Raw genomic sequence first — 27544 nt, forward strand, 5'->3', positions numbered from 1 at the left:
TATTTCGATGGATTTAATTGCCACAAGAAAGGGTCCGAGGGTAAACAGTTTTCAGCCAAGGGCAATGCTGCAGCAAAGACCTCTATGCCTCCCACAAAGAAACCCTCCACCGACACTCTGACGTGGTATCAGAGCTCTAGGCTTGGATCTACCATCGCTTACACCTGGGAGGACACTGCGGAGATTTCCATCGTGACAAAGTGCTTCTTCTACCTCTAGCGTTTTTGGGATCTAGCTTTTTCTGCTTCAGCCCTAGTGTTTTTGGTGGACGGTATCTTCTTCTGCACCCTCTGCTCTCGCCATCCCTCTCGTTGCCTCATCGCCACCGCCTGCCCTCTCCTTGCTCCAACGTTTTTTCCCCATCCTTGGCCTAGCATTTTTTGCAGGAGGGACTCCCTTGCATCAGCGTTGTTCAGCTAGCCTGTTGATCTAGCGTTTTTGCAGGAGGGCAGCGTGTTGACCTACCTTTTTTCAGCCCTATGCACTAGTGTTTTTGGGCAGGACAGCAACCAGCATTACCAGCGTTTTTTTGGTGGCAATCAGGACACCATTGGATCAGCGTTTTCATCGTCACTTCAGCGTTTTCTTGCTTGTAGATCTTGGACAGCCGGAGCCCCGCTCCTTGCTCCTTGGTCTTCCCGCTTGGAAGCTGAACAATTGTGGCTATTGCCGGCGATTTCCCAACCTCTCCATTGCTGATTTTCAGCCTATTTTGGTGCAGTTACAGCCCTCACCTACCAACCTCGACATCCGGTGTTTATCACTTGGCGTTTTTGCTCAAACCCTTGCGTTCTCGCGGTGTTTTGAGCTCCCTTTTGCTGTGATATCAGGTTTGGACATGTCACAAGGAGGTGTATTTTTCGTGTTGCCTTCAATAAATAAGTACTAGATATTTTTATTTATTTTTATTTTTACTTGTTTCCTCGGGACCCTTGAAAAGGTGCAAGTGGACATTGCATGGCCAGTGTGAAACAGCTGCGGCCGAATAGGTTTCTCACATCGAGAGTCTGGGTTGGTCAGTCGTGGACTGGTCGGGCTAGTTAGCACTGAATTCTGATGAGTATGGAAGCCTGTGCCCGCCAAACGAAATCTGGGCCACTCGGAAAGTCTTTTACAACTTTATAAGTCAGTGGGAACTAGGGAATTAACTAACTGGACACTTGTCAGGAGGAGAGCAGCTTGCAGGACACCTCAGAAAGAGGAGGCGCCCATTTGAGGCTGGGGGCTGATTTTTTACTCATAAGTGACCTATAGTGTGTGTGTGAGTAGTGGGTGCAGGTCTACAGCTTTAATGGAAAGCTTGCCTTCTCCTCTATCTCATGTAGCACGATGACTTGCTCTCGTGCATCTCTCTCTCCTCTTTGCCACATATGGTAATGCCCCACTAGTTGGGCTACTCATATGAACATGTACAGTTCTGGGTGTTTATGCGCGTTTGCCAAGGCAAGAGCCTTCTGAACAGGAACCGGATTAGCTAATTGCTAATCCCCCACAGGTACACACAGTTCCATCGCGAAAGATTGCGAGTTCGGAGAGTTTTCTCGCGTGAAAACACAGGGGAACTGTCCCATTGCGTGCGGAAGCCCTTGGGACACTCGTAGGCGTGTTCGCTCTGCTAAAAACGATCCGAAACAGCGAATTACAGCCTGCTGTGTTTTTCTGCAGGTTTAGGGTTTCGCACCTAAACTGCAAGGGAACCCGGGGGAGCCTCGTGAGAGCCTCGGGATGCGTGTACAGGCTTTTGGGCAGCCGGCAGTGAAAAACAGAGAATTACAGCCCGCTGAATTTCTGTGACAGCTCACCAGAAAGCTTCCAGATAGCGAGGGAATCCCTCCTAGACAGGTGATTTTGACCTACAAGGGTTTTTGTGCCTTTATGTTGCCGAAATCCGGTCGGAAACCTGCATTTTTAGCCCTCGCCAGGTTTGGACAGCTTTGTGAAAGGTTGTGCTAAGTGGTCGGATCGTCTACCTTAATTGAATAAAGAAATACCGAAAGGGGTGCCTGTCTTTGGGGCCTACAGGGTGTCGGTCTCGTGTGCACAGTGACATTCTAGTCGCTGGACGCAACTGTGTTCTCTTCCCTTCTCAATGCTCTGTGTAAAGTTAACAGGTAATTGAAATAGTACCGCCCTCTACGTTGTACAGGCCGGTTATATGGTTCCATCGACGGGATAGTCACTTTTTCTTCAAAAAGTGCAGCGTGGATTGTTGTGGGTGAAAGCAACACAAAGCTTGTCGTTATGGCAGAGATGAGAGACCAAGTACCTGAAGAGGGATCTTCCTCACATGGCACAGAGAAAATTCCTTCAACTCTTCAAGAAGAGGACATGTTGTTTAGAACTCAACTGCGTTGCTGCATGGACATGTTTCATCAGTTGGCTAACAACCCAAGGATGCAGGAGTTCTTACAGGCTCCGACACAGGGTTTTCAGCCTCCTACACAGGGCATGACTGAGTCGTTGCAGGAAAAGGAGATTTCCAATGTGTAGAGGACTCACGATGCTCTAGGGAAAGACCATGTGGTTGAGCAACTAGCGGTGTCCAATGATCCAAAGCAACTTGCTTTAGCTGGACAAGAACCGTTTGTGAATGGTCAAGGGAGTAATGAACACGCTATGCGTCAGACCCTTCCATTACCTATTACTTATCCTGGTTATTCTGGAGGTGGTTCAGTGTTTCAAGCTATGGCTGGACCTTCCACAGGTTATATGCCAGGGAATGTGTTCGGGACAATGCAAACAGGCATGGGTAACCCTATGTATGCGAACATGGGTGTCCAACCAGGTTTTCAGGGTGCCTATGGCCAGTTTCGAGTGCCTGGAACACAACATACGTACAAACTGCAAATATGACAGGAAAAGCAATTGATACGAGTGTTGGAATGAACAATCATGGAGCACCACTTTTACAGGCTCCTGCTTATGATAATGTGGCTCCTTTGAGTCAGCCTAAGGATTACAAGGAAGGTGGGCAGGGAGTGAAGTTTGAAACTTTCAGAGGAACTGAGGATCAATTGAAGGCTTTGACCTTCATAGAGCAGTTCGATGCAGCTTATGCCGGAGGAAACTTCACGGAATCTTCAAAGATACGCAAGGCTGCCATTTTCTTGAAAGGGAATGCGCTTCAATGGTGGACCGCATTGTTGAACCAGGGTCAAGCCCCAACAACGTGGGTCCAATTGAAACAGCTTTTTGCGGTTGCATGGCTGACAAACACTTTTAAAGTGGATGTGATGACAGAATGGCACGAGTTGAATGCTAAACAATGTGCGAATATGAAAGAGTACAATAAACAGTTTTGGGCCGCACTGTTGCCAGTCACCTCTTACAGGTTTGTGCCATTGTCAGAACAAATTGAGAAGTACTATTGCGGATTACCCAAGAAAATTAGGGACTATTGCACAAAGACTACTGTCATGAATATGTTTTAGTTGATAGAGAATGCAAGAGTAGCCAGCAATTTGTCGAAGGGAGATTCCGATGGATTTAATAGCCACAAGAAAGGGTCCCAGGGCAAACAGTTTTCAACCAAGGGCAATGTTGCAGCAAAGCCTTCTGAGCCTCCCACAAAGAAGCCCTCCACTGAAGAAGGTGATACGTCCAAGAAGCAGTCTAAGTCTTCTTCGGGACGAGGACAAGGACAAAAAAGACATTTTTCTGGCAAAACTTTTGAAGAAAGGAAAGCTCTTAGAGAGGCCAAGAAATGGTATATTTGTGAACAGGAAGGACATTTTGCAAATGAACGCCCACAAAAGAAGTCACAGGATAAGGATGACAAGTCAGACCATAAAGGGAAGAGGCCAAAGCCAAGTGCAGGACTTGTTCCAGATTTGGTTGGAGACCAGCCAAACATAGATGCCACGGAGCTGTGTAGAGCTTGGGGCAAAGTTAGAGACCAGACAGTGCTGGTTTTCTTTGATCCAGGAGCCCGTGCAAATTTCATATCACCAGAATTGGCATCAAAGTTGGGCATTCGTGTAGAGGAGATGGGTATGACAGGGGAAGCAGGTTTGGCATGCCCAGGTCATTCAGAGCTTGTTACTCCCATTTTGGGAAAGCTTCGTCTGCACATTCGGAGCTATGTGGATGCGGAGGAATTTCATATTATGCCACTTGAGGGCTGTGATGTTTACTGGGTATCCCATGGTGTTACAGGTTGCATGCTATGGTGGATACTTACAACAAAAAGATTACCCTTGTACATAGAGGAAAGACTCATGTCCTTGATGTAAAGCTTAAAGGCGAGTCTGTTCCAATTGTTTCTGCTTCTGCTATTTCATCTGTAATAAAGAATCATCTTTCTGCGTACTTGATCTTTGCAAAAGAAGTACCTCAAGTTGTATCTAATTTGTCTACCTTAGATAAAGACAAGTCAACTTTTTTGAGTGGTTTCAGTAATTGTTTTCGGAGTCTTTGCCAGGGGAGTTACCTCCTGAGAGACCTGAGGATCATACTATAGATCTTGTGCCAGGTTCTAGACTACCGAATAGACCACCATACAGGGTTAGTGCAGCCCAGCAGAAAGAGATTATGAGTCAGGTCAACGAGCTTTTAGCAAAGGGGCCGATTCAGCCCAGTTCATCCCCTTTTTGTTCGCCTGTACTCTTAGTGCAGAAGAAGGATGGTTCATGGCGCATGTGCATTGACTATCGCGCCTTGAATAAGAATACCATCAAGAACATGTTCCCCGTACCGAGGATAGATGACATTCTTGATTGGCTTGAGGGAGCGTCATTGTTTACAAGAATAGACCTAAAGAGTGGTTACGATCAGATACACATTAGGCCAGAAGATGTCCATAAGACTACGTTCAGGACAACATTTGGTCTTTATGAGTTTCTTGTCATGCCATTTGGTCTCACAAATGCTCCTGCCACATTTAATAGAATGATGGACATAATTTTTAGACCACATAGAAACTTCGTGGGTACCTTCTTTGATGACATGATTGTCTACTCGAAGTCTGAAGAGGAGCATAGGGATCACTTGACTGCAGTTTTCAATGAGTTACGTAACAACAAGCTACTCATTAATGCGAAGAAGAGTGAATTCTTTTTGCAAGAGATTCACTTCCTTGGGCACATTGTGTCAAAGGATGGGGTACGCATGGATCCCGCTAAAGTGGAAGCAATTAGGTCATGGCCAGACTTGAAGTCCGTACATGACATTCGAAGCTTTCTAGGCTTATGTTCCTACTATAGGAGGTTCATCCGAAATTTTGCTGAGATTGCTTCTCCACTCCAAATGCACTGCAAGAAAAAGGAGTTACTTTCAAGTGGACAGCCAAGGAAATTCTAGCGTTCAAACACTTGAAAGAGAAGCTGATTTCAGATCCGGTAATCATTTTGCCAGATCTTTCGAAACCTTTTGTGGTTCAGTGTGATGCGTGTGGCCATAGTCTTGGTGCAGCTCTAATGCAAAATGGCCGAGTAGTCGCATATGAGAGCAGAATTCTTTTGAAGATTGAAAGGAACTTGCAAATCTATGAGAAAGAATTGCTGGCAGTAATTCATGCTCTCACTAATTGGAAACACTATCTGCTAGGGGTTGATTTTGTTGTCCAAACGGATCATCAAACTGTCACGTGACACATCCAACCCTATGCGTCCGTGGACAAGCTACAGCATGATCAGGGTTCAGTCAGTCCAATCAGTTTAGATTAGAAGTGATCTGGCACTTTTGTGAGTCTATTCGTAGACCGTGCATGCCCAGTCACTTAGTGTAGATGCATATCCTCTGGTTGCACACAGCATGATCATCAGAAATCCCATCATAATCCATTAGAATCAATTAGGGGAATTTTCCAGTGCATTTAGCCTATTTTTCCTATTTTTGGTATTTTTCACTTATTATTTTTAAGTGACTTTCCAACAAAAGTAGTAGGGCAATTTTGCTAAGCTAATATATAAGCAAACCCAAGTTAGCACTAAATGGCAGAAGAGGCAGCAGGAGCACACGCTCAACAAGCACCTTCTCAGCAAGAACCCATCAGAACCCTTGGCGTTTTGGTGTTCCCTCATCGCCACAGATACCCTTAGCGTTTTTGGATTCCCTTAGCACCTCCCCAATACCTAGCGTTTGTAGATTTGCTTGATCGCCATCGGCACTGTAACAGACTTGGACACTCCAAGTCAAGAATCAACCGCGACAACACCAAATAACCACTTCAAAACAATTCACAGATCACAATAGATTTGCACTGGCCCGGCGGAGTTCCGTGCCTAGAGATATTGGCCCCAAAGACTGGCTCCCCTTTCGGTATTTCTTTTTGTATTAATCAATCATCAAAGTACAAGAGAGCGGTTAGGGTTTCACTCTCAGACTCTGCGTCCAGATGCTCTGAGAAGTGAGGCCCTCACCACTAATTTAAAGATTACAAGGGATGCCCAAAAGCAGAGCCCCAAAAGCTTTTAAAATAAAAAGCATCAGTTCTCTCTCTTTCTTAGAGAGTCTTTTCTCAGCAAAATTTGCGTCGCTCATCATTTTTCAAAAATTTTTTTCCAGCCTCCACGAATTTCGGAAATTAGGGTTTTTGGCAGAAATTAGGGTTTCTGCTGTCCGCCACGGCATCACTTTGTGACAAACCCCCCTCTTGAAAGCATTGTAATCGACCGCGATTACGTCTGCAAAACCGACAAAAGCCATAAACCGTCTTAGCAGACACTGACTGTTAGTACCTACGTACTAGGAACACACATCTAGCACATGTACGCAATCGACAATCACATCACAGGACATCACCAGACATCACAGGACATCACATGACATTCAACATTCATTCGGATCTTAGACCATGATTTATCGGCAATGTAGCTAGCAATCACATCTAGGTCCAGTCGGGACCTCATCGATGTCCGATTGACTAACCCCTATTGCAACCATGTCTATTCGAGATCAATCAGACCAAAATGCTGCAGTCATTTCGTCTGTCAGTTCCTGCACTCACAAGAAGTCAAGAACAAATCAGTATCATTATCAGGAATTCCATTTCATAAAGTCATCCGACAGAATACTGTCAGCTCTCAGTATCCCTGAAGCTCAAAGAGACATCAGTGACTTTAGTATCAAAATCGAGGCATCTGTTGACAAAGGAGCGGAGTAACTCCCCTCTTGTGCATCCCACTGCACCAGATCTTCGGCCAAGCCGAGTTTCTGGGTTCCGTTTGGAGTAGACTATGCTAAACCAAAATATCGAGGTAAAGTTTCACAATCCGAGGAGTATCTGCTAGGTCCTCCTCCTCCATCCACTTCGCATCAAATGCAGGAAAGTTCTTGAACTTAACCAAGAACCGCCTTCGGACTTTACCTTTCTTCGTATTGTTATGTGCCAAAATCTATTCAAGAACAAGGATCTCCTCGTTTTCTTCCACTTCGGGTTGCTCATCAGGCTCCCCATCATCAGGCACATCACCCTTAACAGGGTTCAAGAGACTCACATGCAATGCATTATGAATCCTCCAAGTATCTGGCAGTTTCAATCAGAAGGAGACATCATTTATCTTGTCAGTGATCTGAAAGGTCCGTAGTATCGCATACTAAGCTTTGGAAAAAGCCTCTCCTTTCCCTTTTTCTTTCGTAGGCGTGCCTTCTCAAAAGTAAGAGCACCCAATCATCCTTCTTCAATTTCAAGTCGCGACGATGGCGATCCGCTGCCTTTTTCTGTCGTTCTTGAGACTCCTGCAAAGTATCGTGAACGTTGGCAAAAGCCGTATCCAAATCTCGCGAATATTCATCCGCTTCAAATATCTAATCTTTCGTGCTCATGAAGGATGGAACCTTCGCAGCACTTTCAACAATCTCACATGGCGTCTTCCCCGTCGAAGAGTGTATCGTGTTATTGTAGGCAAATTCCACCAAAGGTAAGTTCTTTTCCCATTGAGTCTTCTGATCTGAGATACAAGACTTCAATAAATCTAAAATCACTGAATTGGCAATCTCAAATTGCCCGTCAGTCTGCAAGTGGAACGATGACGAGAACTGCAACTGCGTGCCAATGTTCTCCCAAATTGCCTTCCAAAACAAACTCATAAATTTGGGGTCTCTGTCGGAGACAATCGTCTCAGACGTGCCATGTAATCGGAAAACCATCGTGATCACTCTGTGTTCTTGGGAGATAAAAAATGAAATCCATTGCAATACTTTCCCAGGGGTGGGTGGGTATGGGTAAAGGCTGTAACAATCCTTGTGCCTTATGCCTTTCAAACTTGACCTTCTGGCATACCAAGCAACTTCGCACAAACTCTTCCACATCCTTTTTGAGTCTCGGCCCAAAGAAGTATCTCTCTATCCCCTTCATGGTGGTAGCAATGCCGCGGTGACCCGTAAAAGGTGGACAGTGGCATTCAGTCATAACCTTATCCCTCAACGGCTGTGTAACGCACAACATAGTCTTTTTTATCATGTAGCCTTCCTGAAGGGAGTATCTAGCTACTGTCTCCCCATCCCGTATGCGTGTGAAAATATTTGCAAAATCTGTATCTGTGGCATAATGATCAACCATATCCTCGAAGCTCCTATGATGTATCGTGGAAACAGCCAGAACCAACGGTTTCATAGACAAAGCATCTGCCACGACATTCTTCTGTCCCTGCACATGGACAATCTAGAAGTGCAAGTGTGACAAGATGTTCGCCCATTGCATCTGCTTTTCCGAAAGCTGCTTCTGTGACAAGAAGTAGCGCAAACTCTGATGGTCTGTAAAGACAGTAAAATCCGCTCCGAGTAGGTAATGCCACCACTGAGTAAGAGCATGGATAATCGCCAAAAGCTCTTTCTCATAGATCTGTGCTGTCATCTCCGGCCTAGAGAACAAACGGTTCCCGTAAGCTATGACATGGCCTTCTTGCATCAAGACCGCACCCAGACTACGACCACAAGCATCACAATATACTTCAAATGACTTTTGCAAGTCCGGCAAAGTCAAAATAGGTCCCGTAGTCAATTTCTCTTTCAATGTCCGAAAGGCAGTCACCTCTGTGGGTCCCCACGGAAAAGGTACTCCTTTCTGTGTCAAGGTATGCAAAGGGGAAGCAACCTCTGCAAACTTTCGTATGAAATGCCTGTAGTACAAACACAGTCCCAAGAAGCTTCTAACTTCATGGACATTCCTCAAATCGGGCCAATCACGGATAGTCTCTATCTTGGCCGGGTCCATTTGCACTCTTGCTTTTGCTTACACAATGTGTCCCAAAAAAGTGTATCTCTCGTAGGAAAAATTCACTTTTCTTTGCATTAATCACTAACGTGTGATCTCGTAATGCCTGAAAGACTTGAAGCAGATGATCTCTGTGTTCTGCCTCATTCTTGGAGAAAACAATGATGTCGTCAAAGAAAGTGCCAACAAATAGCCTGTACTCTCGAAAAATCTTGTCCATCATCCGGTTAAATGTCGCAGGAGCATTGGTTAAGCCAAAAGGCAGATTCAGCATTAGACACGGTAGCAGATTCAGCCCTAGTTGGTTGCAGAGAATCCCTAAATTCAGCCCTCGAAAACGCAGCTAAAACAGTCATTTTCAGCCACCGAAACAGTCCCGAAATTCATCAGTTAGAAGACCACAGATTTCAGCCCTAAGGTGGTCGTCGTCATCACCGTCGTCATAGCCTACACTTGCATCAGTCTCATGCATACCATTTGTACCAAATTGTGCAGTCATCAGTAGACCACTCTCGCCGACGTGAGTGGGGCCTTCGGAGGAGGGTTTTACATCGTCTCTGGTGTCGTATCTCTCTTCTCTCTCTATCTCTCAGTCTCTTTCACTTGCACGCACAGTGTCCATTCACTTTGTTTGTGATCATAGCACTTTCCATTAAGAACGGAAGGCTCTCCCTTCCATAAGAACAAAAGGAACCTTGAGCACAGTTCGGAGCACTCATCTTGAGCAAAGCGCAAACAATCATTCCGCTGCACCTAACACAAACCTTGCGATATTTTCTCACACAGACGAAGTTGTCTGAGAAGCACATGCGATGGGCAAACATCTTGTCAATGTTCCGTTTTCAGATTGTGCATGTGCAAGGCAAAAAGAACGTGGTGGCTGATGCATTGTCACGAAAGCCCCAAATTTCAGCAGTGTCAATTCCATACCATTGTGAACTAGACGAAATGAAGACACAATATGCTGAAGATTCAGATTTTGCAGGGATTTATGACCAGCTTGTTGATGGGCAACATCATGAACACTATATGCTTAAGAATGACTTTCTCTTGATGCATTGAAAGTTATGCGTTACAAAACAGTTACGGCCAAAGATTTTGATGGAAAGTCATTCTCCACCTTATGCGGGGCATCGTGGAATTGATGCAACAGTAAAAGAGGTTGAGGCATTCTATTGGCCAGCTTTGCGTCAAGATGTTGACACATTTGTAAGATCATGCTTAGTATGCCAAAAAGTCAAATTTGACAGACAAAAGCAACCGGGATTGTTGCAGCCAGTGCCGATCCCTGATAGGCCATGGGAAAGCATAGCAATGGACTTTATCTTTGATCTTCCAAGGACGCAAACAGGCAATGATGGGATTTGGACTATTATTTGTAGGTTCAGTAAGCAGGCCCATTTCATTCCTGTGAGGAAGAAGATAAAGCCAGAACACATGGTCAAGATATTCATGAGCAATATCTTTAAATATCACGGGATGCCTTAGTCAATTGTCAGTGATAGGGATCCACGTATGACGAGTCTTTTCTGGAAGGCATTGTTTGAGAACATGGGCACTACGCTAAAGTTCTCTTCTTCGTTTCATCCGCAAACTGATGGATAGTCAGAAGAGGCAAATTCTACTGTCTTGGACCTGCTCAAATGTTATGTGTCAAAGCACAAGGAAACTTGGGAACACCATCTTCCATTGGTTGAATATGCTTACAATAACACCGTGCATACGTCAACAGGTAAGGCACCATTTGAGATAGTGGAAGGAGGAAAGAAAGTCCCGTCCATTTTGCAAACTAACGATAAGATTTTTGAGGCAGACAAGTATGTGCAAGATATGGATGAAACATACAGGAAGATAAAGATTGCTCTTGAGAGGACTCAAGCTAAGTATAAGAAAGCTGCTGATCGTCACCGCCGTGAACTTGTATTTTAACTTGGTGATTGGGTGCTTTTGCGCTTTGAAAAAGCTAGGTTAAGAAAAAGGAAAGGCAAGGAACGTTTGTTTCCTAAGCTCAATATGCGATATTATGGTCCTTTTCAGATTTCAAAAAAGATCAACAATGTAGCTTACAGGTTGAAGCTACCAGAAGGCTGGAAAATACATAATGCTTTTCATGTCAGCCTTCTAAGACCCTTTGTTGGTGATGTGCCAGAGAATATGCTTGATGAGGAACAACCCGAAGTGGAAGAATTGGATGAAATCCTTGTTCCTGAACAGATATTGGCACATAAAGAAAGAAAGGTTAGAGGAAAGGTTGCAAGACGCTATTTGGTGAAGTTCAAGAACTATCCATCGTTGGATGCCAAATGGATGGAAGAGTCTGAATTGGTTGATTCACCTCAGCTATTGCAATTGTATCTTGAAGCCTTTCAGATGGAACCCACAGTGACTTAATGTAGCCTTTTTGGAGCAAGGCAAAAGCATGGTTCATGATGCTCAAGAGAGTAGTTAAGCAATTCTATCTACTCTTTCCATACAGAATTTAGCTAGAGAAGTTTGTGCTTGAGAGTACACTAGAAGACTTCTATGCTTGATATATGTGTCGTAGCCAGGTTGGTGGGATTGTTTAATCGTCCAACGCTACATTCCGGAAGCATGTATATCTTGGATTCCCATCATAGAATATGTGTGATATCAAGAGATACCGCATGTATTATTGGCATGCAAGCGAGGTCGCTTGCAGTATTTCAAGGGTGGGGTGTGTCACCAGGAGGTGTATTTCTCATGTTGCCTTCAATAAATAAGTACTAGATATTTTTATTTATTTTTATTTTTACTTCTTTTCCCGGGACCCTGTGCAAGTGGACATTGCATGGCCAGTGTGAAACGGTTGCGGCCGAATAGGTTTCTCACATCGGGAGTCTGGGTCGGTGAGTCGGGCTGGTCGGGCCAGTTAGCACTGAATTCTAATGAGTATGGAAGCCTGTGCCCGCCAAACGAAATCTGGGCCACGAGGAAAGTCACAACTTTATAAGTCAGTGGGAACTAGGGAATTAACTCAAAGGGGCAAACTAGACACTTGTCAGGAGGAGAGCAGCCTGCAGGACACCTCAGAAAGAGGAGGCGCCCATTTGAGGTTGGGGGCTGATTTTTTTACTCATAAGTGACCTACAGTGTGTGTGTGTGAGTAGTGGGTGTAGGTCTACAGCTTTAATGGAAAGCTTGCCTTCTCCTCTGTCTCATGTAGCACGATGACTTGCTGTCGTGCATCTCTCTCTCCCCTTTGGCACATATGGTAATGCCCCACTAGTTGGGCTGCTCATATGAACATGTACAGTTCTGGGGGTTTATGCGCGTTTGCCAAGGCAAGAGCCTTCTGAACAGGAAGCGGATTAGCTAATTGCTAATCCCCCATAGGTACGCACAATTCCATCGCGAAAGATTGCGAGTTCGGAGAGTTTTCTCGCGTGAAAACACAGGGGAACTGTCCCATTGCGTGCGGGAGCCCTTGGGACACGCGTAGGCGTGTTCGCTCCACTAAAAACGATCCAAAACAGCGAATTACAGCCTGCTGTGTTTTTCTGCAGGTTTACGGTTTCTCACCTAAACTGCAAGGGAACCTCGGGGGGCCTCGTGAGAGCCTTGGGATGCGTGTACAGGCTTTTGGGCACCCGGCAGTGAAAAACAGAGAATTACAGCCCGCTGAATTTCTGTGACAGCTCACTAGGAAGCTTCCAGATAGCGAGGGAATCCGTCCTAGACGGGTGCTTTTGACCTACAGGGGTTTTTGTGCCGTTATGTTGCCGAAATCCGGTCGAAAACCTGCGTTTTCAGCCCTTGCCAGGTTTGGACAGCTTTGTGAAAGCTTGTGCTAAGTGGTCGGATCGTCTACCTTAATTGAATAAAGAAATACCGAAAGGGGTGCCAGTCTTTGGGGGCCTACAGGGTGTCGGTCTCGTGTGCGCAGTGACATTCTAGTTGCTGGACGCAACTGTGTTCTCAATGCTCTGTGTAAAGTTAACAGGTAATTGAAATAGTACCGCCCTCCACGTTGTACAGGCCGGTTATAGGAAAGCACCTCGACTTTGCTTCATCGGCATCCCTTTGGGTTTCCCTTGCCTCTCTCGTCACGTACCCCCTACTTAGCGGTCTTCTGGTGTTCTATCCGGCGTGGTTTGATCCTATTCTCACCTTTGCTTCTGATTTTACACACGAGACTTCTCTGCTGATTTTTTGTCTGTATCTATGGAGACACTCCCAGCCATGCCCATCTTCCCTCCCCGGAAAAAAGCTAGACGGCTCCAACTTTGTCGTCTTGAAGATCAAGATCATGGTAATGCTTATGTGGTTGACCTTTGGGACTGGCTTACCGATCCTGTCAATGCCGTGTGTCTCGGCCTTGCTCCTGCACTGGTGCTCCTACATCGACATCATCAACTACCACTTCTTCTGTAGTTACACGTGCTGGCTCCTCATCTACTTCTTCTCATGGTACTGCTTCTGTCGGATTATGTACTGTTGTTACACAGGCTATGGTGGATCAGTGGATCTGAACCATCGCAGAGTTTACTCTTTCTTACTCATCAACTGTGCGGACAGCGTGTTGACGTCTTTACATTCTCACACCATTGCATATGAGGTATGGGGTTTCCTTTGCAACATGTACGAGGCGAAGACACCCGGAAGGATCCTCGCTCTGGAAAAGACTTTGATGGACTTACAAGTTTCATCATTTGCAACTATCCAGGACTTCATATCCCACATGCTTCTGCTCCGTGATGAGCTAGCAGCTTGTGGACACCAGATCTCTTCCGAGGGCATGGGAACTTGGTTGCTGCTCAAGCTTCCCAACACTTACGATTCCTTGTCCTTGTCACTTACTACCTCCACGCGTCCTATTCCTATCACTTGGGAGGAGCTCTTACCCGCTGTGCAGCAGATAGCTTTCGCATTCATGACAGAGCCACCTCAGACGCCTCTGCGGGTTGTACTGCATTGGTTTCTACATCCAGTAGGGGTGGTAGTGCTCCCGGACAGTCTAGACCTGGTTGTACACCTTCTCGCCCTAACATTACTGGTACCTATTGTGCAAAGAAAGGTCATTATGCAGCAAAATGTTATAAACGATGGCGGACCGCAAGAAGGATTCAGATCCTGAGGATGGGACTGCTTCTCAATAGACATCTGCCACCGCCATCTCTAGCTCTTCATAGGCCGACGGCTTTACCCTCTAGTTTCATCCACCTCCTTCTTCTCCCTTATGATCAAGATCACTTTTTGGCTTGGAGTTTGCCGGTTTACCACCTTGGCCTTCTATCCTTTTGTTTCAGAGTGCTGTGCTTGAGGGGGGGTTCTCTCTCTTCTGTCTCTCTCTTTTTTGCTGACCTCCACTGATGAGCTCCCTGCTCGTCTTCCATTTTTCCCTCATATATATCCTCTTCAACGACTTGTTCTGTTGTTAGTCTCTCCATCAGCTTCCTTGTGCGACTTGATCAGCCTGACCTAGCTTCGATCATCATCACATTGGTGCTGGACTGTTCGTCTGTTTTATATTTGGCTGGCGCCTCTTCTTTTCACATTCTAGATTTGCCAGGCGTGTTGCATCTTCCTCAGTGACTTCGCATATTTCGCTGAGGGGGGGTGTTAGATTCTTCATCTCCAAATGCTTCGCACCCTGCCTATAGGCTTCACACACATCACGTGCACTAGCCCTTGGTTGTGGATTGGCCACCCGTACACTTGCTGGACAGGGATCTTCAGGCACATTTAGGGTTTTGCTCAGCACTTTGCCCGACCAGACCTATTCTGGTTCTTTTTCATTTTTTCCTCATTTATGGGTATTTTTGTGCATGGTCGTTGGGCTTCTGGTTTGCCCTACCTACTCCCTATTCTCCTATATATAGGAGGGGAGGATGCACTCTCCCATTCATATCTTGCCATCTTGTACACAACAGTTTTGCCATCTGGAGTTGTTGGGGCTTGCCTGCCTTTTCCATCTGTCTCTTGTGTGTCCATTGTGTCACAAACTGCTGACGTGTCAAGCCCTGAAGAATGGAGCCAACTTGCAGATCATGGCCGAGGGGCCTAAATCCTAAGTGAAGAGGCAGAAGCAGTAGAAGCAGTAGAAGATGAACCCGGATTTCGCGGTGCCTTGCTGATGTGGCAAACTGTACGGAATCCCGTGAATTGCACTGACATGACAACATGGCAGACTGTACGAATTTCCGCGTTTTTTGCGCTGACTGTTGATGTGGCAGTTGTACGGAATTCCATGATTTACGTTGGCAGCTTTTTGGCATTGCTTTTGGACCAGAAGCTTTTGAGTTTGAAGGCTTTTCATGTAAACTGCTTTTGGGGCCTAGGGCCTTTAAATATGAGGCCATGGGCTCATTCTTTGGCATGCTTCATGTAGAAGGTGCAGAGTCTGGAGTACCGGCTTGTACGGTGTTGATGCAATATAAAGAAATACCGAAAGGGGCCCCAAGGTTTGGGGCCAATACTCTCTGGGGTGGAATTCCGCCACTCCATCTCTCTCTCTCTCTCTGTTCAATTGTTATTGAAGTGCTAAAAGTTTGTTCAGTCTGTTCTTTTCTATTGGCACGTGGTGCGCGTCTTGTGACAGTGTTATCAGAGCATCAGGCGTGTGCTTTTCTGAAAGCATACTGGTCCTACAAAAGGGCAGACACAGCAAAGCAGAGGCTATTGGAATCTTATTCGAAGTATCTTCGAGTCTTGACCCCGGACTTATTAGTCACTTCCACCCTTACTTCATCGCGCATCGGGCGTGCTCTTGTCTTCACCGCTCATATCTTACAGGGCATAAGCCATAAAGATCACTTGCAAGAGAAGGATCCAAGATTTGTTTCGAGTCACTGTTTTTCTCAAAAGCAGTGCCATGCAGATGTTGATGTCATTAGCTACCAAGCCGCACACTCCAAGGACTTGGCAAGCTTTCAAGAAAATTTTTGCTCGAAGTTATAATATGGGTTTTGACATCTTCCTTCGGAGTGCAACTTCTGGCAGAGTGGGGTATCCTGAAATGCTTGCCATGGAAACACTGGTAGATTATAACTTGAAATTTCTCGACCTCTCAGTAGATGTCTCTTCACGAGCAGATGACCTTGGAGGTCCAGTGCGATTGCTATCTTGGGACTACCATCGCTGCCAAAGAAACACTGTCTGTCCAAGAGCTGATGGACCATGCTATGCTCGGCTACGACCTTATGGAATGAACCTAACCCTAATTTTTGGTGGAGGTTTCAGGATGGAAAGTCAGTCGACTTTTCGAGCTCGACTGATGTCGAGATTGTTTTTTTTAAAGTTTGAGTTCTGTTTGAGAACTTGTTTGGTGATCCTGTTTGAAATTTGTTTGAAATGGATGGTATCTGTTTTGAACCGTTTTGGTGCCCATTTGAATTGTTTGACTGTGGTTTTAATATTGGTTTCAATGATTGGTGATTTTACTCCCGGGTGGAGTTGTGAGAAATGATGTTTGAGAATGCTTGTTCATATTCATGGCCCGGATCCTTGTGGTTATTTGCAAGGGGAGTATTGAATGATTGAAAAGTGTTCTTTTTACTCATGGCCCGGACATTTGTGGTTATTTATGGGGGGAGTATTGTTGTTGTGACTCCTAGCCCGGACCTGGATGGTTATACGGGAGGAGTATTAAGAAGTCTGAGCAGTGGTTACTCTCAGCACCTCCAAACGACGCTGGCTGCGGTCTGGGGGGCGTTTGGTTGTAAAAGGCCTCTATATCTCCCGGCCCAGACCTTTTTAGGTTATGCGGGAGGAGTGATGAGGGAGTCGTTGAAATCTCGCGGCTCGGACCTTGTTAGTTATGCGGGAGGAGTGTTCACCGGCGGCTTTATGTTTCTATGCCTCGTAACATGCATATGTGAGCATTTGTGTTGCATTGTGATGTGCCAACCACTGAATATTCCTAATTGGATGAGATTGCCTGGGTATGTAATTCTAGTGTATCTAGACACCCGTGGAAGATCAGTGCGGTTTGGGTGTGATGGTTAATTTTACTACACTGGAATATCGAGAGTTCCAATCTGGACGGAAGGAGAAGCCAACTCTTTAATCAAAAGAGCCGAAAGGAGAAGCCAACTCCTTGATCAAAGTAGCCGAAAGGAGAAGCTAACTTCTTAACAAAAAGAGCAAACTTCGCAATGTCCCTTGGAATGACCCTCGAAAATTTTGAGCTAACTTGAGTTGTTTTGCACATATGTTGTAATCGTGGACGATTACTCCCTTTCAAGAAGGGGAGATGTCACAAACTGTTGACGTGTCAAGCCCTGAAGAATGGAGCCAACTTGCAGATCATGGCTGAGGGGCCTAAACCCTAAGTGAAGAGGCAGAAGTAGCAAAAGATGAACCCGGATTTTGCACTGCCCTGCTGACGTGGCAGACTGTACGGATCCCGTGAATTGCATTGACATGATGACATGGCAGGCTGTATGGATTTTCACGTTTTGCGCTGATTGTTGATGTGGCAGTTGCGGAATTCTGTGATTTACGCTGGCAGCTTTTTGGCATTGCTTTTGGACCAGGAGCTTTGGAGTTTGAAGGGTTTTCATGTAAATTGCTTTTGGGGCCTAGGGCCTTTAAATATGAGACCATGGGCTCATTCTCTGGCATGCTTCTTGTAGAAGGTGCAGAGTCTGGAGTACCGGTTTGTACAGTGTTGATGCAATATAAAGAAATACCGAAAGGGGCACCAAGGTTTGGGACCAATACTCTCTGGGGTGGAATTCCGCTGCTCCGTGTCGCGTGTCGTCTCTCTCTCTCTCTCTCTCTCTCTCTCTCTCTCTCTCTCTTAGTTCACTTGTTATTGAAGTGCTAAAAGTCTGTTCAGTCTGTTCTTTTCTATTGGCACGTGGTGCCCCTCTTGTGACACATTGCCATTCTCTCTCTCTCTCTCTCTCTCTCTCTCTCTCTCTCTCTCTTCCAGTGCTTGCTCTGACAAAATTGTAGCAAATTCTTGACTTGGGGTGTCCAAGTCTGTTACATCATCACTTTGTGACATAAGGATTCTGATTGATGGCTTGTTGGATTCCGCTAACCTAAAACTATATGCACGTCATGCCAGATGCCCATCATAGTGCAATAACATTTGTCAAAACGCGTGTACAAACCATTTATACAAGAGGGTTCCAAAACTGGAAAACCTAATCTAATGGACTCAATCAGACATGCAAGTCGTGCGAACATGCTCACAAAATTGTTGGTACTAATCCTCCTAGGATTCTAGACACTTCCTTCTAGGAAGAAGGGGAAAACTGGTTGTGGAAGTCGATGAAGCATGTTCACGTGGCACATAGAGCCTTGTGCACGTGACAACTTCACTTCTTGCTGGCTTGCAATTTTGCCATTTGTTGTCTGAACCGCTCAAGCTCTTCAACTTGTCTTGCCATGACGGGCATGTTTCTGCCAAGAATTGGCTGTGTGTATAGAAAAGGAATTGAGAAGACCTTGCTCTGACATTGAATCCCAACGTGGGAACAGAAGAAACCAATGGAGGTTTTGGTAAACTTCCGGCGGGGAATCTTGACAGAGTATAGTACAAATGTCAAATGTAGGTTGACACGTTTGCGAAAAGATTGATTAAGTACTTCAAAGACTTGAAATATGTAAATCGCGTAGAGTATTACGTGATTGATGAGTTTCACTTGAGGGCTGTCGATTCTTCTATCAAGACGGCAAGGAAGCAAGAGTGCAGAAAAGCAGAAAAGCAGAAATTGGATTGGCAGAAAGAGTTTGACAAAGCTCTTGAAAAGAAGACAAACTGATTGATGAGAAGCTTAAATCACTATTGGAAGAAGAAGAAATCAACGGATCTGCTTGGTTATTGGGCCAAAAGTCAACTTTTGAGGTGGTAAGCAGATCCAAGAAGTGTGTGTTTTTCGTGGATAACTCAAAATTTTCTTCGTCTTCAGAGAGTTTCGACAGGTTGTCGTCCTCTAGCTCTAGAGAGGATGAGAAAAAACGAAACAAGCAGAGAAAAAGCAAGAAATGCAGATTTTGAAAAGTTTAGAAGGCATAGGAGGTCAACTAGTAGTTCAACAGAATAGACTTCATCCTCTACTGGCAGTTCAGACAGTGAACAAATGTATAAGAAGACCAAGGAGTTCAAGGATGGGGGTCAAGCAATTAAGTTTGACACGGTTTCAGGCTACCAGGACACGGATTGAGCCCTTGAATTCATACAGCAGTTTGACGTTGCCTTCTTGGGAGGTCGTTTCTCGGAATGCTCCAAGGTGCGAAGGGCGGCATCTTACTTGAAAGGAAACGCACATACATGGTGGTCTACTTTGTTGTTGCTCAGAGAAGTACCTAAGACGTGGATAAAATTCAAGAGAATTGTCACTTTTTCTCGAATAATGGAAGTTGTCACAAAGTGATGACGTGGCATGGCCTTAAGGACAGAGCTCGAACAAAGGGTGTTTGAAACACTATTAAAGAAGAAAAAGAAGTCTTACCAACTTGCAAATTATGGCCGAGTGGCCCAGAAAGGGTTAGGTTTAAAAACGTAACCTATCCCAACTATCGAACCTGGCCGAGGGGCTTAAAACCTTTACAGCAGGACCCCAAATTTGAGTAGAGGGTGATGACGTGGCAGGTTGTACGGAGAGCCCGGTTTTGCGGCGGAATTGCAGAGACTTGATGACATGGCAACAACGTTGAATAGCCCATGAGGCGCTTGCTTTTGGAGCCAGAAGCCTTTAGAACATCATCTTTTCATGTAACAACTTTTGAGCTTGGCCAAGGGTCTTTATAAGTATGCTCAAGGCCTCACTTTTGCTCAGCTCTACGTGGGAGCGTTGAGAGGAGGAGTTCAAATGAGTTTTCTCCTCTGCATGACTCTCCGAAGAATACGAAGAGGATATTATTACAACATGGAACCATCTTCGGATGACCAAAGAAGGTACTCTAGACGATTATTGCTAGAGATTTTGGGATAATGTTCTACTAGCCTCATCCTTCAAGAAAATTAACCTTAGGCAGCATGTTGATCGGTTTTGTTGCGGTTTGCCTAGAGAGATCTTACAATATTGTTTGCAAAAGAAGGTGGATTCCATTCAGCGGCTCATGGGTCATGCCAAGCAAGGATTTGGTATGCACGTCGACACACTAGTGTCTGCTCAACGGGGGCCAAACCAACCCAAAGGTAACAAGAAGAAGGGGAAGCAACAATGAAGAAACCAATTGGCCCTAGATTGTTAGTCGGGCAACGATCTGAATAGAGAGGGCAAATGTCATGGATGCGGGGAGCAAGGCACGTTCTTGCCAAGTGCCCTAACAAAGCGTCCAATGATAAAAAGGCAATGTGCTTACATGGTAGACGACAATGTTGATGCAAGGACTTGCGTTGCTATTGCCGCAACCCCCCTCTCGCTATCGCTGCCCCTCTCTGCCCTCGCGCTATTCTTCAGCCCTCACCTCCTGCGCGCAGTCCCCCAATGCACCCCCTGCCCCAGGCGCTGCTCGGCCCCGTCCGTGCCCCCTGCCCCACCCGCTACCCAGCTTGTCCCGTGCCCGCCTCCCAGCCTGCCCGCTGCCCTGCTACCCGCTACCCAACCCCGCCTGTCACTTTGCCCGTTGCTCGCCCGTCCCCTGTCGCTGCCCTACTCGCCTGCCTGCCCACTGCCTCGCCCGCCTGCACACTACCCTTAGCCCTTCGCCTCTCCTTTCCTGCCTGTCGGGCCTCGCCAGCACCCTCGACTTGCTTGGTCCAGCAGGAGTTTCCCCGTTCGTCGACGCTTCTCCGCCTCTTCTTCACAGCAGCAGACACAGATGGAGGCTCAAGCTCCGCCACAGGGGGACTCCAATGAAGTCCCCTCGCCCGACCCCGCTAAGCCCACCATCTGACTTGCTTTCTCACCGACCGAGCAAGCGAGCCTAGCCGCAAAGGTGGAACGCTTGCAGGCGACTTCCGTCATCTACAAGATTCTCGGCACTAGACCCAGCAGAGGAGAGCTGCGTGATCTTCTCCAGGCCCGCCTTCTTGCAAAGGTGGTCAAGATCTTGGACGTTTAGTTCCTCGGACGCGGCTACTATCAGATAGAGTTTGAGACCTCCGAGATAGCGTCCAAGGTCATCGTGATGAGCCCCTTGACCATCCGAGCACTTCGAGCCCACTTTCGATAGTGGAGACATGTCACATGACACATCCAACCCTATGTGTCCGTGAACAAGCTACAACATGATCAAGGTTCAGTCAGTCCAGTCAGTCTAGATTAGAAGTGATCTGGCACTTTTGTAAGTCTATTCGTAGACCGTGCATGCCCAGTCACTTAGTGTAGATGCATATCCTCTGGTTGCAAACACCATGATCATAAGCATTCCCATCAGAATCCATCAAAATCCTCAGGGGAATTTTCCAGTGCATTTAGCCTATTTTACCTATTTTTGGCATTTTTCACTTATTAATTTAAGTGACTTTCCAACAAAAGTAGGTAGGGCAATTTGGGTAAGAAAATATATAAGCAAACCAAAGTTAGCACTAAATGGCAGAAGAGGCAGTAGGAGCTCCACGCTCCACAGGCACCTTCTCAGCAAGAACCCTCAAGCACCCAAGACCTAGCGTTTTCCTCATTACCAACCATCCTTTCCCCTTGGCGTTTTTCAGCAGACAACCATCGCTTTGCACTCTTGCATCTATCGTTTCCACTCCCAAGCATCATCGCTAGCAGCTCCATTCCCTAGCGTTTTGGAAAAACCATCAGACCTAGCGTTTTTGGAACACAAAGGCCTGGCGTTTTTGGTTTTACCTTCAGCCTTGCAGATCCGGTGCATGCAGAGATTTGCAGCCCTAAAGGTCCATCAAGATCAGCCCTAAAAAGGTTGTAGATTCAGCCCCAGAAGACCTCAGTTTTCAGCCTTGAAGATCATCAGTTTTCAGCCCTAAACCTGCAGATTTTCAGCGACAAAGGACCCCAGAAAACATCCCCCCCCAAATCAGCGTTTTGGACTAATCGCAGATTTCAGCCTATAGCGTTTTTGGACAGCAGATACAAGATTGCAGATTTCAGCCCTTCGGTCGGTCTCGTCGTCATCGCCGACATAGCATAGACTTGCATCAGTCTCATGCATACCATTTGTACCAGATTGTGCAATCAATAGTAGACCACTCTCGCCGACGAGAGTGGGGCCTTCGCAGGAGGGTTTTACGACGTCTCTGGTGTCGTATCTCTCTTCTCTCTCTATCTCTCAGTCTCATACACTTGCACGCACAGTGTCCATTCACTTTGTTTGTGATCATAGCATTCTCTCCTAGAAGAACAAAAGAAACCTTGAGCACAGTTCGGAGCACTCATCTTGAGCAAAGCGCAAACAATCATTCCGCTGCATCTAACATTGGTATCAGAGCTTTGGCAGTGTTGTGTATCACTCACAGAAAGAACCACAAGAATCACAAGAATTTTTTTGCTTATTGCGGTTGAACCCAAGTTCGCTTGGGCGTGTCGATTCCTAATCGTGTTTTTGAAGAGTGACAGGAATCCCAGGAAAGAAGGGCTTGTCCAGCCTCCCCTTGTGTCTCTTTTCACTCATTGAGAGCGGACCGTGCACTTAGCGGCCGGCTAGTCGACGTGAGGTGGGAAAAAGCAACCATGGTGTGAGCGCAAGGCCGCCAAGGGGTGCACCAGCGGAAAAGAGCAAAACTGGGGTGAAGAGAAGATCCTTCTCAAACGCGGTTCGCAAGCGAAAGAAAACCTCAAAACCTCAAGACCCCTCAAGCACCTCAAGAACCTCAAGAACTCAAGAACCCCAAGAACCAAGACCCGCAAGAACCCAAGTTCCTCGTGAACTTAAGAACCCACAAGAACCCACGACTTCAGTGGATGGTCATCACTCGAAGCGGAATGGATACTTCGCTTGGAGGTGATGAGCATGAGAGAGGCGAAGAAGAATTTTCCCCACCAGGAGGTTTTTCCGACCCTCCCCCTTCCCCATCTACGTCAAGGATTGCGGTAACTCCTATGGAGGAGTTGGACCAAGAAAGAGAAGCAGAAAGAAAGGCCTACGCAAAAGAAATGGCAGCCATAGATCGTGACTACGAAGAAGAAATGGCAGCCATAGAGCGTCAGTACGACTTGGAAGAAAAAGAAATTCAAGAAAAATTTGATCGTGAGAACAAAGCAAGACAAGCAGAATTTGATCGCGGGACCAAAGCAAGAATGCAAGAGATGTTGCGACTCTTTTCTCAAATGCAGGCACAGATGCAAGAGATTCAGGAAAAGGAGACTCTTTCAGTCTCTTCTTCTCCACAGTATGATACATAGGATTTGCATTATGATAAGCATGATGATTTGAATGCCAATGATTTGCATGATGATTTGGATAACAATGACAAGCATGATGATTTGCATGATCAAGATGTGATTTCTCACAAGCATGATGAGTTGCATGAAGATGATGGGATTGTTCACAAGGATAATGTGTTTGTGGATACTTTTTCTAGCGAAGCTAACCTCGTTGTAGATTCGATCAATCACGAAGGATCGATCTTGGCTTTCGAGTTGAGCTCCAAAGAACCCCCACAGGACGATTCGATCATTCAAAAAGAAGCGATCTTGGCTCTCGAGCATAGGTCCAAAGAACCCTCACAGGAAGTATTATGTGTTCACATGATTGATACGCATGCATTGTTCGAATGTTTCATTCGTGATCGTTTCCTGTATTTTAGTCAGCGTCTTTATGTGATCCCTTTTTCTAGGCATGACATATTGTACGTTGAGCACGTTTCACTCATGAATGAGCACGAATGTATGCGGATTATTCATGAAAAGCTAAAAAGTATGTATATAAGGAAGTCACATTCCATGTCTCTTCCTTGGCATGACATATTTATAGAAAGAGCACATGAAAGTATGAGCACCAAGCATGGGCATTTCCGTTGTGAATTGCCACATTGATTGCTTTCGATCAGAAGAGAAAGATTCGATCTCATTGTTTGCGTGTGTGTGGTGAACGGTTTGGCACTCCGTCTCTTTGTTCATCTACATTGCATGCACAATCTTTGAGGAAGACAAGATTTTTTTCACTCACTTTACATGGAATGGGTATGTTCATGTTATTGTGTTGGAAGTGGTTTCAGGAATTTTCAGCCATGGAGATTCTTGAAGAAGAAAGAAGCATGACTCTCGACGAAGTTGAAGCATTGAAGGAGCCACAAAAGACTTTGTGTCGTTTTCGGCGCGGCCCAAAGAAGCAAGCGTTGCAGACCTTTTTGAAGCTCAAGTACCGCACGACCCACACATCATAGTGGGCCGGTAAAGAGTCCCTTCCAGGATTCCGGATGCTATTGGCGATCTCCCTCGACGCCATACAGTTCGGTACTAGTACCTCACTTTGAAAAGGAGGGGATGTCACGTGACACATCCAACCCTATGTGTCCGTGGACAAGCTACATCATTGAGTTTTAGTCAGTCCAGTCAGTTTAGATTAGAAGTGATCTGGCACTTTTGTGAGTCTATTCGTAGACCGTGCATGCCCAGTCACTTAGTGTAGATGCATATTCTCTGGTTGCACACAGCATGATCATAAGCATTCCCATCAAAATCCTTCAGGGGAATTTTCCAGTGCATTTAGCCTATTTTACCTATTTTTGGCATTTTTCACTTATTAATTTAAGTGACTTTCCAACAAAAGTAGGTAGGGCAATTTGGGTAAGAAAATATATAAGCAAACCAAAGTTATCACTAAATGGCAGAAGAGGAAGCAGGAGCTCCGCGCTCAACAGGCACCTTCTCAGCAAGAACCCTCAAGCACCCAAGACCTAGCGTTTTCCTCTTCACCAGCCATCCTTTCCCCTTGGCGTTTTTCAAGAGACAACCATCGCTTTGCACTCTTGCATCTAGCGTTTCCACTCCCAAGCATCATCGCCAGCAGCTCCATTCCCTAGCGTTTTGGAAAAACCATCAGACCTAGCGTTTTTGGAACACAAAGGCCTGGCGTTTTTGGTTTTACCTTCAGCCTTGCAGATCCGGCGCATGCAGAGATTTGCAGCCCTAAAGGTCCATCAAGATCAGCCCTAAAAAGGTTGTAGATTCAGCCCCAGAAGACCTCAGTTTTCAGCCTTGAAGATCATCAGTTTTCAGCCCTAAACCTGCAGATTTTCAGCGACAAAGACCCCTAGAAAACAGCCCCCCAAATCAGCGTTTTGGACTAATTGCACATTTCAGCCCATAGCGTTTTTGGACAGCAGATACAAGACTGCAGATTTCAGCCCTTAGGTCGGTGCCTAGACTTGCATCAGTCTCATGTATACCATTTGTACCAGATTGTGCAATCAATAGTAGACCACTCTCGCCGACGAGAGTGGGGCCTTCGGAGGAGGGTTTTACAACGTCTCTGGTGTCGTATCTCTCTTCTCTCTCTATCTCTCAGTCTCATACACTTGCACGCACAGTGTCCATTCACTTTGTTTGTGATCATAGCATTCTCTCATTAAGAACGGAAGGCTTTACCTTCTATAAGAACAAAAGGAACCTTGAGCACAGTTCGGAGCACTCATCTTGAGCAAAGCGCAAACAATCATTCCGTTGTATCTAAGAAGACATGATTTTGACCCAGCTTCGGATGTTCGTGTAGAGGAGGCAGACCTTTCCATCTCCGTTTGCTCTCCTCGTTTGAGGAGGGAGTACCTACCACTTTTGTCCAGGATAGGCTCAGAGATTGGGACTGTCCTTGAGACACCTCGCACGGCAGGCGGCATTCCCTTAGTACGAGTTCTGGTTAGGGACACCCACACTCTCCCGAAGGTCATACTACTTCCTCGGGTGAGTGGGGGTTGGTTCCGACAGAGCGTAGAGTATTCGGGTGTCCCGAATCAGTGTTTCATTTGTCGACAGATGGGCCATCTTGCGAAGGCCTGTCCATGGAGGAGACCCGACCTACACCGCAGGCACAGCCCTAGCCCCAGCCCTCAAGGGCTGGCCAGCAGCAGCAGCAGCAGGCAGATTCACAGAGTACGCAGGCAGAGCCACCCTCTGAGCCTGGGGCTCAAGCAGAGGAGGACTGGCAGTAGGTTCGTGGTCGAGCAGGGACCATTGCGCCAGGCCGGCACTCAGAGTGGTCCTCAGGCTCCTACCCAGCAGGCAGTCGGTTCCCACGGGGAATCGATTCGACCCTCTTTAGCAGGACGAGGTCCTGCTCCCTGACTCAGTGTTAGAGTGGCTGCAGACACAGGCCCTAGAGTTCTCTCACCACATGGGAGACCTAGGGGTTACAGACTTGCTTTAGACTCTTTGGCCATTGGCCAAGTTTGTTGTGACACCTCCAGACACAGCAGGATGTAGACACATTGTGGTTCACTTTTTTGTTGACACGCAGGGCTCGCCATGCTATGTACACCTACATGAGGACTCTTGGACAAGAGGAGGTTGCTTTACGTACGGCTCGGTCTACTTGGGCTTGGGCTAGATACACTTTGCAGTCACGCCTATCTCGAGGACGCTTGGATGCTGATTACTCCCCATCCACAACCTGCCTCGAAGATAGCACGGTTAGCTGTTGCGGTAGCATCAGTTCTCTCTCGCTCCCCGTGAGGATCGTCTCATGGAACGTACAAGGATTAGGTGGGCCCCAGTTTTAGGGGCCTGCTGCGTTAGGAGCTTCAACAATGCCTTGTGCGAGGAGAGATTGACCTTCTTATGCTACAGGAGCATCATCTGTGTGAGAGTCCCATTAGACGTTGTGGTGAGCTTTTGCGTGGGCGATGTGAGACTTTTTGGTCAGTTGCATTTGGAGCTGGAGGCATCCAAGGCGGGGTATGCATGACTATTGCGGATTCTTTGTAGCAGGCCATTGTGGGCAGAGAGATTATTATGCTAGGCAGGGCTTAGTGGATCACTATGCAGATTCAGGGTTGTCTCGTGGGCTTCCTGAACATCTATGCGCCCAATGTGGCGAGTGCACGTACGTGTAGAGTTTTGGTCTCAGATTGTTGAGTCTCTGCCGCAGGCAGAGCAATGGTGCATAGGGGGTGACTTTAACATGTCGGAGGAACCCTCTGACAGGATTGGTGGCAGCTATACTACTGTGCATGGAGTTGAGCTGGCAGCTTGGGAGAGGTTTTGTATGATTGCGGGTTTCAGATGTGTGGCAGCATTCTAGCTTTGTGAGGCCCCCAAACAGCTTGGCCTTCTCTCGTTCAGACCGTAGAGTGGGAGGCGTGAATCTATCTCGGATAGATCGCTTCTACACTAGTGACCACTTCTGTGACTTGGGTGACAATTGGCATTTTGGCAGGGACTTCCTTTTTGGACCATGCAGCAGTGATCCTTACAGTGAGTGATAGGCAGGGGAGGGGGAGCATGATGCTACACATCCCTGAGAGGGTCTTGCTGGACTGGAGGCTCTTTGGATGGAGAGCTTAGACATGTAGGATTCTCCTACTGACAGAGTGGCCTCAGGACTTGCTCAGCTTAGTCGATTCTTTCT

General features: G+C 46.4%; 1 protein-coding gene across 5 annotated transcripts in view; it reads left to right on the forward strand.

The window, feature by feature from the left end:
• LOC147422034 (YTH domain-containing protein ECT4-like) overlaps positions 1 to 27544 on the forward strand; it is a 53501-nt gene that overhangs the window by 14979 nt on the left and 10978 nt on the right. The gene's annotated exons all lie outside the window — the stretch shown is intronic.

Source organism: Adiantum capillus-veneris, chromosome 27 (genome assembly GCF_014529385.1).
Source record: "Adiantum capillus-veneris isolate H3 chromosome 27, ASM1452938v2, whole genome shotgun sequence".
NCBI lineage: Eukaryota > Viridiplantae > Streptophyta > Polypodiopsida > Polypodiales > Pteridaceae > Adiantum > Adiantum capillus-veneris.